Genomic DNA, 14,117 nt, shown 5'->3' with positions numbered 1-14,117 from the left:
TTTACTCGTGCTCACGCGTTGAGATCTCGTATTTAAAAACCTACCAACGTACAAGATAAACGAGTCGGCATCACCTGCTTCCATTTTAATTTGTCACCACGTTGCCATCGTCAGAGAAGGTGAAGGGGTACCAGACTTTCTCTGTCTCTTTTTCCTCGATACATTACATCTCTCCATTAACATCTTTTCAAGGTTTCTTATTAATCGTTCGGTATACTGTACCGTTGAAGACTTAATGATAACGATTTGACAAAAGAAATTTCTGTTTAGAATTGATTACACAAATAATTTTGTGTAATCTTAATACGCATACGATGTTTTCCAGCGTTTGTTAATAAGAAATAGTTATCTTTAACATTAAATTTAATTCAAAACCAAAAACATGTAGATCCCTATTTTATATTAGAATAAAAAAATTAAAATAATTAAAAACTAAAGTTCAAAAATGTAAGAAGGTATAAAAAAATTTACATTTTTCTGAAATATTTGTAAAATACATTATTTAATACCTAGGTTTACACAGTTGGAGATAGTATCAAAACGGTAGCGTATAATTTTATTGCATCTGCTGACGAACGTTTTGATGATTATTCATTGAGAGAAAGTAGATTCGATGGAGTTGATAATATTATCGAAGTGAATGATTTATATTGTATAATTTTATAGTAATTATTGTATCATTCTTACATAAAAATGTTCTGTAAATCAATTTATATTGGTTTATTATCCAATATACAAACATCTATACATATTTTTGTATTTTAATTACAGAAGATAAGTTAAAATACAAATATATGTACTCAATTTGACTTTTGAAATACCTTTTATCGACGTCAATCACTGTCATGTTGCCATTATTTATATGTCAATGGAGAACGGTTCGTTTCTAAGTTTGCTATGTAGGAGCCTCCTTTTATTCTACACGGATCCAATTAATGTGCCACATGACGTTTCCGACGAACGGAAATCGGCGGCCGGTGAGCCGAGGGTAGAAAAATGGTCGAAAAGAAGAGGCACTCGCTCGGACATCAGCGGCCAGCAGGAGGGTCAAAGTTAATTGCTAATCACTAAATCCACCCTTACGGGAACGGTGTCGATCGCTAGCGTCTGTTGTTCCCTGCGATTTTTTTGAATCCGTGATGATCCCGTCGAGAGTGACTCATGTTTAAACAACGAAAAAAGTGTTCAATATAACGTGTAAAGTATAATTTTATTAAAAAATTATATCCTGGACATATTTATATGATTATTAATTTGTAGCCACTAGAATCTTTCTAAACATTTTTTTTGCGGGGGGCAGGGGGGAAAGGCCGTAAAGATAAATTAGCACGGGATGTTGGTATCTCGAATAGTTTACGTAAAGTACACACGCGTGCCATGTGGCTAACGGAATTTCACACCTCGAGGGGATAGAGTCGATTTTCCGGGGATTAATTGGGGAGAACCGCATAAAGTTAAACGTTTCCGGTACGATGATTCTCAATCTAACGGTCTTTGAACGGTTTTCGAACTGTCTATCCCGTGACGTCAGACTTATCAAAAGTCATTCAACAATGACGCAATTGCAAGGGTACAAAGAAAAAAAAAACGTAATAATAATAATAATAATGAAAAATATCGCCGCTTACCGCGACAAATCGCTATTTATCAATAGCTCTTCTCTAAATAAATAATTAAATAATTACACTTATGTATAAAAGAGCATTTAATTTATTATATTAAAATGTTTTATTTCTGTTCCCAATTTTAAAATATTAAAAAGTTTAAAATTGTTAAAAATTTTAGTTTTAAATGTTTTCTGAAACACTGTTTGGGAAACACTATTTTAATTTTCAAATTAAAATATTTTTAGCTATTTAAGAAACGGAGACAGAAATAAAATTTTAATATCTTGGAATCAAACACTTTCTTTTCTGAGTGTAATTAATATTTAATAATAATGTATTATAGGAGACACGCGGAAGAAAAAGGGGATATGTCTGATATCTAGGAATGATCCGGACACAGATCATATTTCATAATTGACATAAAAAGAATGTGAGTATCTCCGTTGTTATGAGTTCCCATGCACGTGACCCACAGCAAATACCAAATGGTATATAAAACATCGGAGGAAACACGTGACCGGTTATATGGGGTTAGATGTATGATTTTAAAACCGATATATACGGGACAGATGGACTTGGTCGTAGAACATCAATTTTATGTCTTTCTCCGCCGTTTCAGCCGGCTACTTTGAGTTCATTCCGTTTGAAATCACTGCGTTATTCATGACTTTACTTATATCTAAGATACTTTAGAATGTTTTTATAAAAAAATAATTCTCTCAATTGTCTATTTACAGTAGAGATGTGTCAAATCAAGATTTTTTGATATTGAATCAAGTGATTGAGACACAACTTTTAACAATATAATTGTTGTTGGGTAAAATTTTAATATATATTACAGATTTTAATATATATAGATGAAAAGATTTCTATATAAGAAAAATAATATTATACAAAATCATTTTAAACACGATTTTATAACATTCTTGATATATACAATTCATATTCGAATCTCTTAAGTTCAAAATTTTCGAACATTTCAGGTTCGAATCAGAGATTCAAATCAAATCAAACCTCACCTGATTCAATTTGATTCGATTTGATTTTTATTTGAATAATTTGCACATTATTTATTTCCGACAAAGAAGATTCAACAGCGCATTAAGAGACAAATAGCTGGAGGGGAGAGAAAGCCAGAAAGAGAAAGATACAAGAAAAGAAGATTGGCAAGTCCATATGGCTGAATTCTTCGAAGATCCGTGGATCAATGACCACAATCCGAACACCGGCTACGTTCGTCGGGGATAAAGGAGAGCCAAGATCTAGTTCTGTCGAAAACTCGCGGGATCTTCTCGTCGACAAGTAGCCTTTTCTTCTCCCAACGCTGATGTTTCTTGTCCCCCTTTTCCTCCACCTCCTATCCGAAAGGTACCCCTGTATCATACACGATGAGTGAGGTAGTGGCCGATGAGCCCTCGCAACTGTCCCCTGGAGTCAGCACGCGTCGCCACGTGGCTCAGGTAAAAAAAAGGAGAAACAAAAAAGAGAGAGGGAAAGAAATGGACGAAGGGAGGGCTAAAAGCCATTCTCGGACCCGCTCGTGCGTAGACCCGTGCGTGTGGACGTACGTGTTTATCAACGTTCCCGTTCCGTTCCACGGATACGAGCAGCGACACCTTTGATGTCGACGCGCGTCGTTCCATGACGAACAGGAATGCGATTTCACAAACTCATTTCGGGGGATTGCCTACGATGATCCGTTTCCAGCTTAAGTGTTTTTGCGAACGAACAAGCAAAGTTCCATTTGTTGTTATCTTATACAATTGTATTACAGATTTAGATCTACACAGAAAAAAAGTAATATAGCCAATAACATATGTAATTGCAGGTTGCCAACTACATAAAATACTCAATGCAATAATATTTGCTATTAATGCAAGTACAATGTTGATACTACAATAGCATATATTATTGTATTGAGTATATCTGTAGTTGGCAGAGCCCGCAACTACATATCTTATTGAATATATTACTTTTTTTTTCAGTGTAGCTGCTTTGATTACTTTTCGACCAATTCGTCATACAAAAAATATATAATTATCTTTCAGTAGGGGGTTGGGTACTGATAAGTTAAAAAAAAGTAATAACTTTTGATTGAACCTTATATATTTTAATAAGTTGATTTTTTAATTTAAATTTGTTATTTTTAAAATGTAAATTTATTTTAACTTGTTAACTTTTGTCCCCTAAATTAAATTTACCCATTGCTATGTAAAAGCCTGTGTAAAAGAAAAAAAGTACATTTCGATAAAGCAATGTTCTTTGTTATTCCTCCTAAAGTTAATTTATAAATAAAATATACTTATTTGACGATTTATGTAATTGTTTTGTTCTTTACAGTAACCCAATTTTTAAAAAATTAAAAAATTACAACGTTTAAATTGAATTAAAATTTTGTTACAAGTTTTATTAATATTTTGCATAAATTTTTCTACGTATATTTATCCAATTTGTAACTGGCAAGGGAGCTGATAAGAAAGTCAATTGGATTTTATTCTGACAATGAATAACGCGCGCATAATTGGCAGTCGACTTCCCCTTCGAAGAAAACGCGATGGTTTCTCTGTTGAACGATACCGATACCGATCTTGCATCTTTCATTTATAAATATTCATTACGTTCTCGGTTAACGTGCATGATTGCCGCGGTGTCGTGTCCGGCGCGAATAAAAGCTGGACAGTTGGTTTCTCGAAAATGAGGTCACAAGCTTTTTATATTTCTCATAACACGATTTATCGGGCGCTCGTGGTATTCTAAATAGTTTGATCCAAGATCACTTAAGTATAACAGTCTCTCTCAGGACGTACGAAAATTTCTAATAACCGACAATGTTTCGCGATGTAGCCACAATCATAAAACTGCGATTCAACCCAGCAAACCGCGAATGAAACTGCTATGTAACATAGATGAAAAATTATTGCATTTATGTACGTGTGTTACGTAATATCTACATTCGTGCTCGCTGGGAATGTAACAAGTATGTTCTATCTGTTGCAGACACGTCCTTGGATCTTTCACGGTTGACGCAGATGAGAATTACCGTCTACGTTTCGGAGGTCGCTGCGGACCTTAATCACCACGCGCGACAGGTACGATATTTAAAACAATAAAAGCGCCGTAAGTCTCCTGTAATATCGGCGCGGTATACAGCAAGCATATGGTGTCCCTGCGAAGCCCGGGCGCAACGTCTTCGATGCAACGGTGCAACAGATGGTGCAGGGGGGCGAATGGCTCGTGCTGCATCCCACCACTTCCCTCCATCGTCGCTCTTTCCTTCATTCTCTCTCTTTCTCTCTCTCTCTCTCTCTCTCTTTCGTTCGCTCTCCTTCGCCCTTCCCTCGTTTTTACCTGCTTTATTTGCACCGTCTCTCTAAAACGGTCGAGTCCACGCGGCTGCGTAAGTAGCAGAGGGAGGAGGAAGAGGGGGAGGAAGGGTGGTAAGGCGAAGAAATAAAAATGCGGGCAACCGTCGCGGTACCTCGTGCCGCGCGCATCACTTTACCGCGTGTGCCGGTTTGCGGTCGTGCGTGCAGCAAGATTTTGCAAGAATATCATTTTTTTTCTCTACCTTCACTGCCTATTCCTTCCCCGTTTCCTCCTCGCTTCCTCCCGTCGTCCTCTGTATATTCGTCGCGTACTTCTTTATCCGATGTCCTTTCATCGTTTCGGAATGATTAGCTTTCATACGCCTTTTCGGGGAAACCAAGACCATCTGTCAGCGAGCTTGCGGCTCATGTATCGATGATACTTGTGTCATCCTACAATGTTGCAAGCGTAATTAACGTCCCTAGTGCTTTTCACACTTTAATGCTCTTTAACGTTCGAACTCTTTCTATTTTTATTAATTTACAATAATAGAAGGAACATTTCAACATTGACCGATATGTGAGAACACAATTAATTGGAGATGATTATATTCGACCATAATTGGATCTTAGTGCTGGTATTTCTTGCGTGATTTTATATACATTTTTAAGTTGATCAAATTGCGGGTTAAATAAATTTCTCGGTCAATAAAAACTCCCTCCTCAAATACTGTGGAAAATGTTTATAATTATTAATTTACATTTATTTTAATTTGTTATGTTTATTAATTCAATTTATTTGCACGAATAATTTCTAAGACAAATTATTAGAAATTAATAGAAATGAAGAAAAAATTACAACGAATGAAATAAAATGGAGACTCTGCCAATTAAACTTGTCTCTCATCTCGTGCTCTAAGAGCAGTTGACACAAAACATCGTACGGTTGAAGTAAATTGTCAAGCCCACCCTATATCGGTCTTACGCTCATTTTTCAATCGAACTTTCTGCGCGCAATTCGCCGGTAAAAATGTTCGAAGAGAAAAAAAAAATCGAACTTCCTTTCGGACAGGCAGGCATGTGTGATTGAGCAACAAGCAACCCTCTTCCGTGACGAGAGGACTCTTTTACCCCACCTTCCAACTTCGCGGACAATATTGGCAGATAATAACCCTTCCTGTTCGTTACCTTTCTACGCCTTCCTATTGCATGCAAGGCAATAATTATCATACATTGTTGCAATTCGACGCAATGTGAGACCACCTGTCGCGCCCGATGCGGTTTCTCGTCGATCGGTCGGTTCCTTTCACGCGGTATTGTATCAGTTCTCCTTCCTGCCTCCGCGTCCGTAGTTCGGATAACTGGGTTCCTCTAATATCTTTTTCCATATCAACGCCTGTGTCCGAGTCGCCGCCGGTTGTTGCCCAAGCACGCGCGACATATGCTCCGTACGAAAATTCGCTCGACCATATTCAATGGATTAATTGGGTTAATCATGTCTCAAGTGATCGTGATGACAATGTTTAGGGACAATTTCTTATAGAATTGCGAAAACGCAACCCGTCACGCGAAGAGGAACTCGCCCAGGAGTTCCATCGCCCTTTTCGTTCTTTTTTCAAACCCTAGGATGTTACCGTTCCAATTACTGCCGCTTTAATCCTAAGAATAGTAACGCTATGGAACAACATCTATTGGTACGTGAATTTTACATCTGAGGAAATAGATCATTCCTGAACGTAATGAAAGAAATAAGAATGCAAGATATGAGCCCATTATACAGCCAGTTTTACTCGCCAGTCAATATTCTGAATAACTATCCCCTGATTACCGCTGCACTTATCTATATAATATTGCCTCCCTGGTTATTGCCACGCATTTACTCTCATGTTTATATAGGTTTAGCTTAAAAATCAATAAATTTTTAATACACAATACTCTCGTACTTTTTAATGATACTGTTCTCCGATTACTCCCACGCATATCTAATATTGCCTTCTTATTTGTCGAGATTGTGTTGCAAATTTTAAAATTATGTTTATATGGATTATTTACATATTGTTCATGTTATATTTATATGAACCTTTTCATGTAGAATAGAAAGGCAATAGAAGCAATGTAAATTGTTTTAAATTGGATGATTTAATAGGAAAAGTAAGTTAAAAGATTGTTAATATAAATTTTTTTAGTATCGATAAAATAAATATACATAATATTAAAAATTGAAAAGTAGAATATATAATTTTCACTGCAACTAAAAAAAGCGGCAATAATTGGGACAATTATTCTAATAGGCGTTTAGTGCCGTATTATTTTACAAGTATGTAAATAATATTTGTTATTAATATAAAAAATATTTATATTAATATAAAAAATATTTGCTAGATATTTTTGAAACACATTTAATTTTTTAACAGCTGTTTATTATAAGTTTTTAATAAGTAAGCTAGTGTAATATATTAATATTATTAATTCGATTTTGGGGGAAAGGTTTACCGATAGCATCGCAAAGAGGCGCGAGAAGATCAAACTTTCACACGGTCGAACGTGTGCCTTCTTCCTCGGGAACATCGAGCCGTGTGATGCTCGATTATTGTTTCCCGTGGTGAATTAGCGGCAAGTCCTTAATGCGGGCAGCCCGGCGACATTTCTTTTCCGTCTCGATATCGTTTCCAGGAACATTTCTCACGCACGATCGACCGTACGAATGTGATACGCAAGGCGGCGAATTAAAACGAGGAAAAAAAAAAGCAAGGAGGCAGCGCGAGAGCCGAGAAAGGGGGAGTAGCCCCACGAAGGGTACACCTGCGGAGCCTCACATGTAATTAAATAGATCGTTGTCGTTGAATACTCTTCGATACTCGCCGCTTTGTACTGCGTCACTTGTGCGGAGTACCAGCGTATTCCGGTACGTATGCAGGCTGTCCAATGGGGCGGACGATGGCGCCGATAGTAGTCGGCGTCGTTTCCTGTTCTCAACCGTCGCCGTTTTCCTTCCTTCCTCCGGCTTCAATAATTTATTCTCTCTCGACGATCGTGGCGTTGGTCGAAATGGCCACGGAATTAAGCCAACTACTTATTTTGCTTGATATGGCGCATGACAAATAAAAGCTCGGACATAGTCGTAATTTAAAAAAAAAAAATTAACTTCTCTACTAAGATTGCAAATATGACACAAATTGTCTTGCCCTTTTAATCGAAAAGTACAAAATTGTGAATTATTACCCGGAAAAAGAAGATTTGTTAAAACAATTAAGAACTTCACTAATTTAGCGGATCTATAGCCGTAACATACGAGCAGCCAGTTTTCTATGTTAAAGTAGTTAAAGTATGTTAAAGTAGTTAGGTTTTACGATTAAATTACGATTAACAGTAATAGTTAATAATATTTGTTAGAGGATAGCACAATAAATTTAATTAATACAGCAGGACAATTTTTTGAAAATCAGTCCAATATACGGATTAAAATTTTAGCAAAACGTAGCAGCGAAAATGACGTATACTTTAGTTTCTGCTATTGTGAAAAAGACTCGTTACGTTAGCAATCTTCAGTGTAGAGAATTTGTTCAACGAGCACGCAGATAATCGCTTTCAGATATATTTCGAGGCATAATTTCTTTGTTGAGCTATCAGCTTTTTTTAGTTATAGATATTGAACTCGTGCGGCAAGTTGTTTTTTTTTTTGCCGAATCACTTAATTTCCAACATCTCTTTCCGTGCGGTATACTTTTCATCGGACGCGATCTGCATCGAGCACGTTATTACGCTGTTACGTCACCGTTTCAAGCACGTGCTGTTTTTCCTCCGTGCATGCAATGAGGAGTAACCGAGTATTAATCATCAGGATACACCGAACTGTCCATGCGTAACGTGTGTCACCTGAGGCTTAATGTTGCACGTGAAATACGTTACGATTCTTCCTCCCGCATCCGTTCGTCTTACAGGTGGTTCAGCCCCCTTTTTACTCCTTCGCGAGTTTAGTAACGTCTTATAAGAGCGTCATGGAAATGAGATAAGACTCCCGGTATAGAGGAAACTTTCTCATCGCGCACGTGCTTTGGAAAGCCCTTTGGGCCGCTTAGGAACAAGCACCTGCGACTTAGTCTCGACGAGTGCACGTGAGAGTGCCTCGGAGTTTCCGGTTTCAAGGATCATCGGCCCGCACAAAAATTCTAATGAGCTTTTAACGACGTATCAATCGTTTTCATCGATTCCCAGGGCGTATCTAAGCCACGATCGTACAACTTTGAAATTACGTATTACGTATTCTCTCTCTCTCTCTCTCTCTCCCTCTCTCTCTCTCTTTCTTTCTATTTTTTTCTATTTCTGTGGACAGTTGACTCAAAGCGTTACATGGAGCAAACAATCCTACTTTAAATTACGTTTCATGCAATTTATATATTATACCTACGTGCCATCACAAATTTCCCTGCCACAATCAATTATAAATGTGCACCGAGTTACGTTCAGAATTGCGCACATTTTCGACACTTTTTTGGAATAAGATAAATTATCGACTTTGATCACATTAACCGGATCACTTTTAAAAAAAATCATTATAATAACTAATTTTAGATTGCAAACTTTCTAATTATATTAGAGTTTAAATGTTTGGTTAGGGATTCGAAATTGTATTACCTTACCCTAGTTGCTGAAGCGGGGAATGAAAGATCGGCACCGGACCTCCTTGCGACAACCACGCGTTCTCCTCGCGCGCGAGGCTCACTGTAAAAAACTTACAAGTTGGAAATCCAACTGTCAACTTCATAGTGGGCTACCTTTTGATTGGAATTGATGAGTCGCAGCTGGCTACCCTCTCGGCTGTTGCCAGCCTATTTCTCGACATGGCGGCGCGCAGTAGGAATCATTTATTATTCGGCGATTCACCGTTGCCCTTACCCGTATCATTCGCGAGCGAAATGAACATGTGCGAGCAATGAGGAGGCGTCATTATCCTTCCGTTTGCCGTATCGCTACGGGATAAAATTAAAGCGAAATTAAAGGGAGACAAATTAAAATTTCGAGCATCCGAAAACTGTGCCCGAAAGGAAATAAAAAGAGGAGGCACGCGCGGCGGGATACCCGTGGCGCGCACGCTGAGAGAGACGGGCAAGTTATAATCTTCCAGGTATTTATATCTGTACCTAATTATACGCGGTAGACACGAAAGGAGCAAGCGAGTTGAATCTTTAATACATTGTAAATGTAAATTATTCTCGTGAACATTCGTTAGAGCTAACTGATTCTCCGTTTGCCAACTCATTATCCTTTTTTTTTTTTAAATTTTGTCTTGATAAAGAACTAGCAGATCCTGTTCTACAGCATCATCACTTAAAACTACACACTGAGAAAAAGTATCGTTGATTTGACAAAGTTTTCCAACTAAATTAAAATTTTGTCAGTTCAAGAATTTATGCATTTAACTTAAATATATACGCAAATTTCAATTCAAGCATTTATATAGTTAATTGAAATATATAAATACTTGTAATAGACAAAATTTAATTTAGTTGGAAAATTTAGTCAAATTAACAACATTTTTTTCTCAGTGCAGCAATGACGACAGTAATAATAATAATTACTATGATTATTAACGTTATTAGCTAATTTACGTATCTTTGTTTAGGTTCAATTATGATTACGTGATTAACAATCAATCAGCTCCTCACATTCACGTGCACATTCGTTTTCGAGCAGGCTGAAAGGATCAATATAATAAATGAAATAATACGAATGTCTTCTAGCGTTGCGCTACATTGCAAGAGCAAACGTCGGTAAATCGACGAGGACGTTGGGAGGTGTCTCGTGTATCATGTTCCTCTAACTGGGACGGCAAGGCATCAACAGGTGCCTCCGAAATCGCTCTCTTGCCGGAGCAATATCGAGCACGGTCAGTTTACAATTACTCACTCTCTTGCTCCATTTTGCCCGGAGGCATGGGCCGCGCGAGCCGATATAAAACTTACGGCTACTCCGACTCTCCTGATGATCGGCGATATAACGTTTCCGGGTCAATGAAGACGCGCCGATAACATCGCCGGCGATGTTCCCTTAATTCGAAACTGTCATTTCTTGTGATATAGCACATACAACGCGACCGATCGATGAGGAAACAAATTCGAAAAGGCTCTCCGAAGTGCCGAGGTGAGAACTTTACAATCGCGCGATGAATATCATTCAGTTGGAAATGTGTTTGCGCCTTTTTTTTTTGTATTTCTTGTGTTGGCTTTTATACTAAAGAATTCTGGTCACCAGAAGCGACTATACCACTTAGAATTGTATTTCTTAAACTGAAAATAAAACATGAATGCAAACTAGAAAGTATCTTCTATTTTGTACATTATGGTATAACTTTAACGACATTAGTATTGACTAATTGATTGATTTATTTGTTAACTATTAAAAATATAAAAAAAAATATATATATATAATCATAATTACTGTAATCAATTAATGAAATTAGTTGTTAAACTTGATTCAATCGATTATTGAAATAAATCAAATGTCGTTAATTAAAAAAATAATTATTGATCATTAATTTATAATCCTATTTTGAAGATTACATTAATAATTTTTACGAACAATTATAAATGCAAGAAATGTTTTTGTTATCGACAAGATATTTAAATCGATGTTATAAATTAACAAAGTATATAACTAAAACTAACGCTCAATTTTTAAATAAAAAACAACTAATTATTTTGAATCGATGGATTAAATTAATCACAATTACATACAATAATTTATTTTAACCTATTTATTTCTGATTAAAAAATCAAATGTTCAATATCTTAATTTTAATCGCTTATTGTAATCGAGAACTCAATTTTCAGTCGTAATTATCGAGCGACGAATTGATTAAGTTTTACCCAACTGAATGATACTTTCTCATAATGATCAAATTGATCAGAATCAATATTTGTTCTCGTCTCGGGAACGTGCTAAAAAATTATCCGCCGTCGCTGCGGCGTAATCGAAACCGTAGAAATCAACCGCGCGGTAATTTCTACCGTCTCCCCATCGGGCGCTGATGCGGTTTTCAACCTCGACGATAATTAACCGGAGCGAAATCAGCGACATCCGTTATCGAGCGAGTTTCGCGGCCGATTCGTAACGGTAATCGCGATCGGTATGTGTTCTGCGTGTATACGTCGCGTCGTGGCCGCGCCGCGTGTCACGAAGGGGGTGGGGAGGGCAGCGGAGATTATTATTAACCGTCATCTCTTGGGTGGACACTTTCTCACCCGAAAAAAATCGAAGGCACCGAGAATCGCGCGCGCGCGGTTACAGCTTGCGCGTAATAACAGCTTTATGCCGCCCGGACCCGTTGCTAAATAATAATGCCTCCGCATTCGCCGATTCTCTGATTCCGGCCCGCTCGAGGCAATCTTTTCTTGGCGGTCTCCTCTCCCGCGCCCTCCCCCTCTCCCGACCCCCTTTCGACTCAGGTATTCCCGTATGCCCGATATCCCCCCGTGTACGGAGAGGAGAGCGAGGGCCCGGCCACCACCGACGGCACATTCCCGGTAATAATCGGCGGAGGGTAGTTACGCGCGCTGTCGCGTGCAATTCCCGCACGCTCAAGGACGAGAGAAATTTTAAGGAAATCCTAATTGCGCTAATACCCCCGAATTACAATTTGCGCAAGGTGTTGATCGCAGAGATAACCGCGGACAATTTCGCATGTGTAACGAGCGTGTTTTTGCGCACACATTGTCAGAATCGTGTTGCTCCTCGCTTACTCCGCGCGTTTTTCGAGGCTAATAAAGTAAAACGTTTCTGTACTTTCTGCAGACAATCATTTTAGAGGAGAGAGAGAAAGAAGGGCGCGCGATTCTCGTAGAAACGGCTGCATTTAGCGCCGAACGACACGTTACATAAAATAATTGTTTCGATAAATTATTAGGGAAAAAGAAGATAAATATCGGATTTTAGAGCTAGGAATCAGACAAAAGAGACGAACGTATTGTATGTTCGATCTGTTCAAATAGTTTAAAGTAAAAAAAAGTTCGAATAATCCGAATAGTTTGGACAGCAGTGATCAATCTATAATATGTTAATTCGTAATTTTTAAAGTTTGAAAAATCAGTTATTTAACGAATCTTTTATCATCTATACTAATATTTCGTAAAACTTCGATTCGACTGTAATAATTTCGAACTGTCAGATCAGAAATGAATTCAAATATTGGAGATATTCGATTTTGAGAGTCAAACTGTTCGAACTATTCAATCACTTGACGTTTCCGAGTGACTGTTTCAAACTGTTGCAATTAATATTCGCTTGACGGACATTGACGAAACATTTAATTGCAGGTATTCCGGGTGTTCCGGGAACCGGCGAGGTAAAGGACTCGCGATCCCGATCAGGTTGGCGTTAAAGTATGTCCAAATGCGACGAGAGAGAGAGAGAAAGAGAGAGAGAGAGAGAGACGGGCCAATCGAGCAAACGAAATATCTGATTTGCGGCTTGAACCTTCACGGCTCGTTCTTCTTCTTTTTCTTCCCTTTCCTCTCGTGCATTCGGCGAGACATGCACTTGCAGCTGTAACGCCATTTACGGCTCCTCCGCTGCAGCACGTGGTACGTTTTTTTTACAAAGCACGACAACATCGTGTCCACTTTTGACGAACAACGCCGATTATTTGGCCGGTTTATACCTCCCTCTTCCTCCTTCTCCTTCCTCGCGTTTCTCGCTCTCTATCTCTGCTTCTTTATGTTAACGACGTATAAACAAGCTGGTCTTTCTGCATTGTATCCGACCCTATATGTGCCGCGAAGATTATACTTGTTCGCGTAATGCCCGTTAAAAAAGAGCATTAGCCGTCGAAAATTATGGCTGTTGATTCTTTGCGAAATCTTTGACTTCTTGCATCGGTGACTGTGAAGTTTGGTACCGAGAGGCAGAGATATCTTTATGTCTATATGATTCTCTTTAGAACTTGATGTGTTTACTCAGTAAAGTGTTATAGCCCTAGAACGCATAATTTTTCGGCAAAATGTAGGGGAAGTGCCATACCATTTCATTTTCGGATAATGCTTCTTAAGCAAGAGTTAAAAATAAAACTTTAAAAACGTAAATGTAAACCAGGAAACGTCTTCTGTCAAAAAGGACAGCAGTTTTCACAATACTGTTTCATTTTGTAATAATTAATGTTCTCGTAACATAATAAGAAATAAATGTCTAAGAAATTAAACTCGAAATCTAA

The 14,117-nt window shown here is 38.0% G+C and overlaps 1 long non-coding RNA gene across 1 annotated transcript; it reads right to left on the bottom strand.

The window, feature by feature from the left end:
• Positions 1-472: 472 nt before the first annotated feature.
• Positions 473-1,199, bottom strand: LOC118648431. The gene is made up of 2 exons (XR_004965293.1): positions 822-1,199; positions 473-698 (listed from the first exon to the last, which is right to left on the bottom strand). It is a non-coding gene; the product is annotated as an uncharacterized LOC118648431 (long non-coding RNA).
• Between the last annotated feature and the right edge of the window lie 12,918 nt (positions 1,200-14,117).

This window comes from Monomorium pharaonis, unplaced genomic scaffold, assembly GCF_013373865.1.
Source record: "Monomorium pharaonis isolate MP-MQ-018 unplaced genomic scaffold, ASM1337386v2 scaffold_436, whole genome shotgun sequence".
Classification (NCBI taxonomy): Eukaryota; Metazoa; Arthropoda; class Insecta; order Hymenoptera; family Formicidae; genus Monomorium; species Monomorium pharaonis.
The sequence above is the reverse complement of the archived record's forward strand: the minus strand, read 5'-3'. Positions and strand labels throughout refer to the sequence as shown.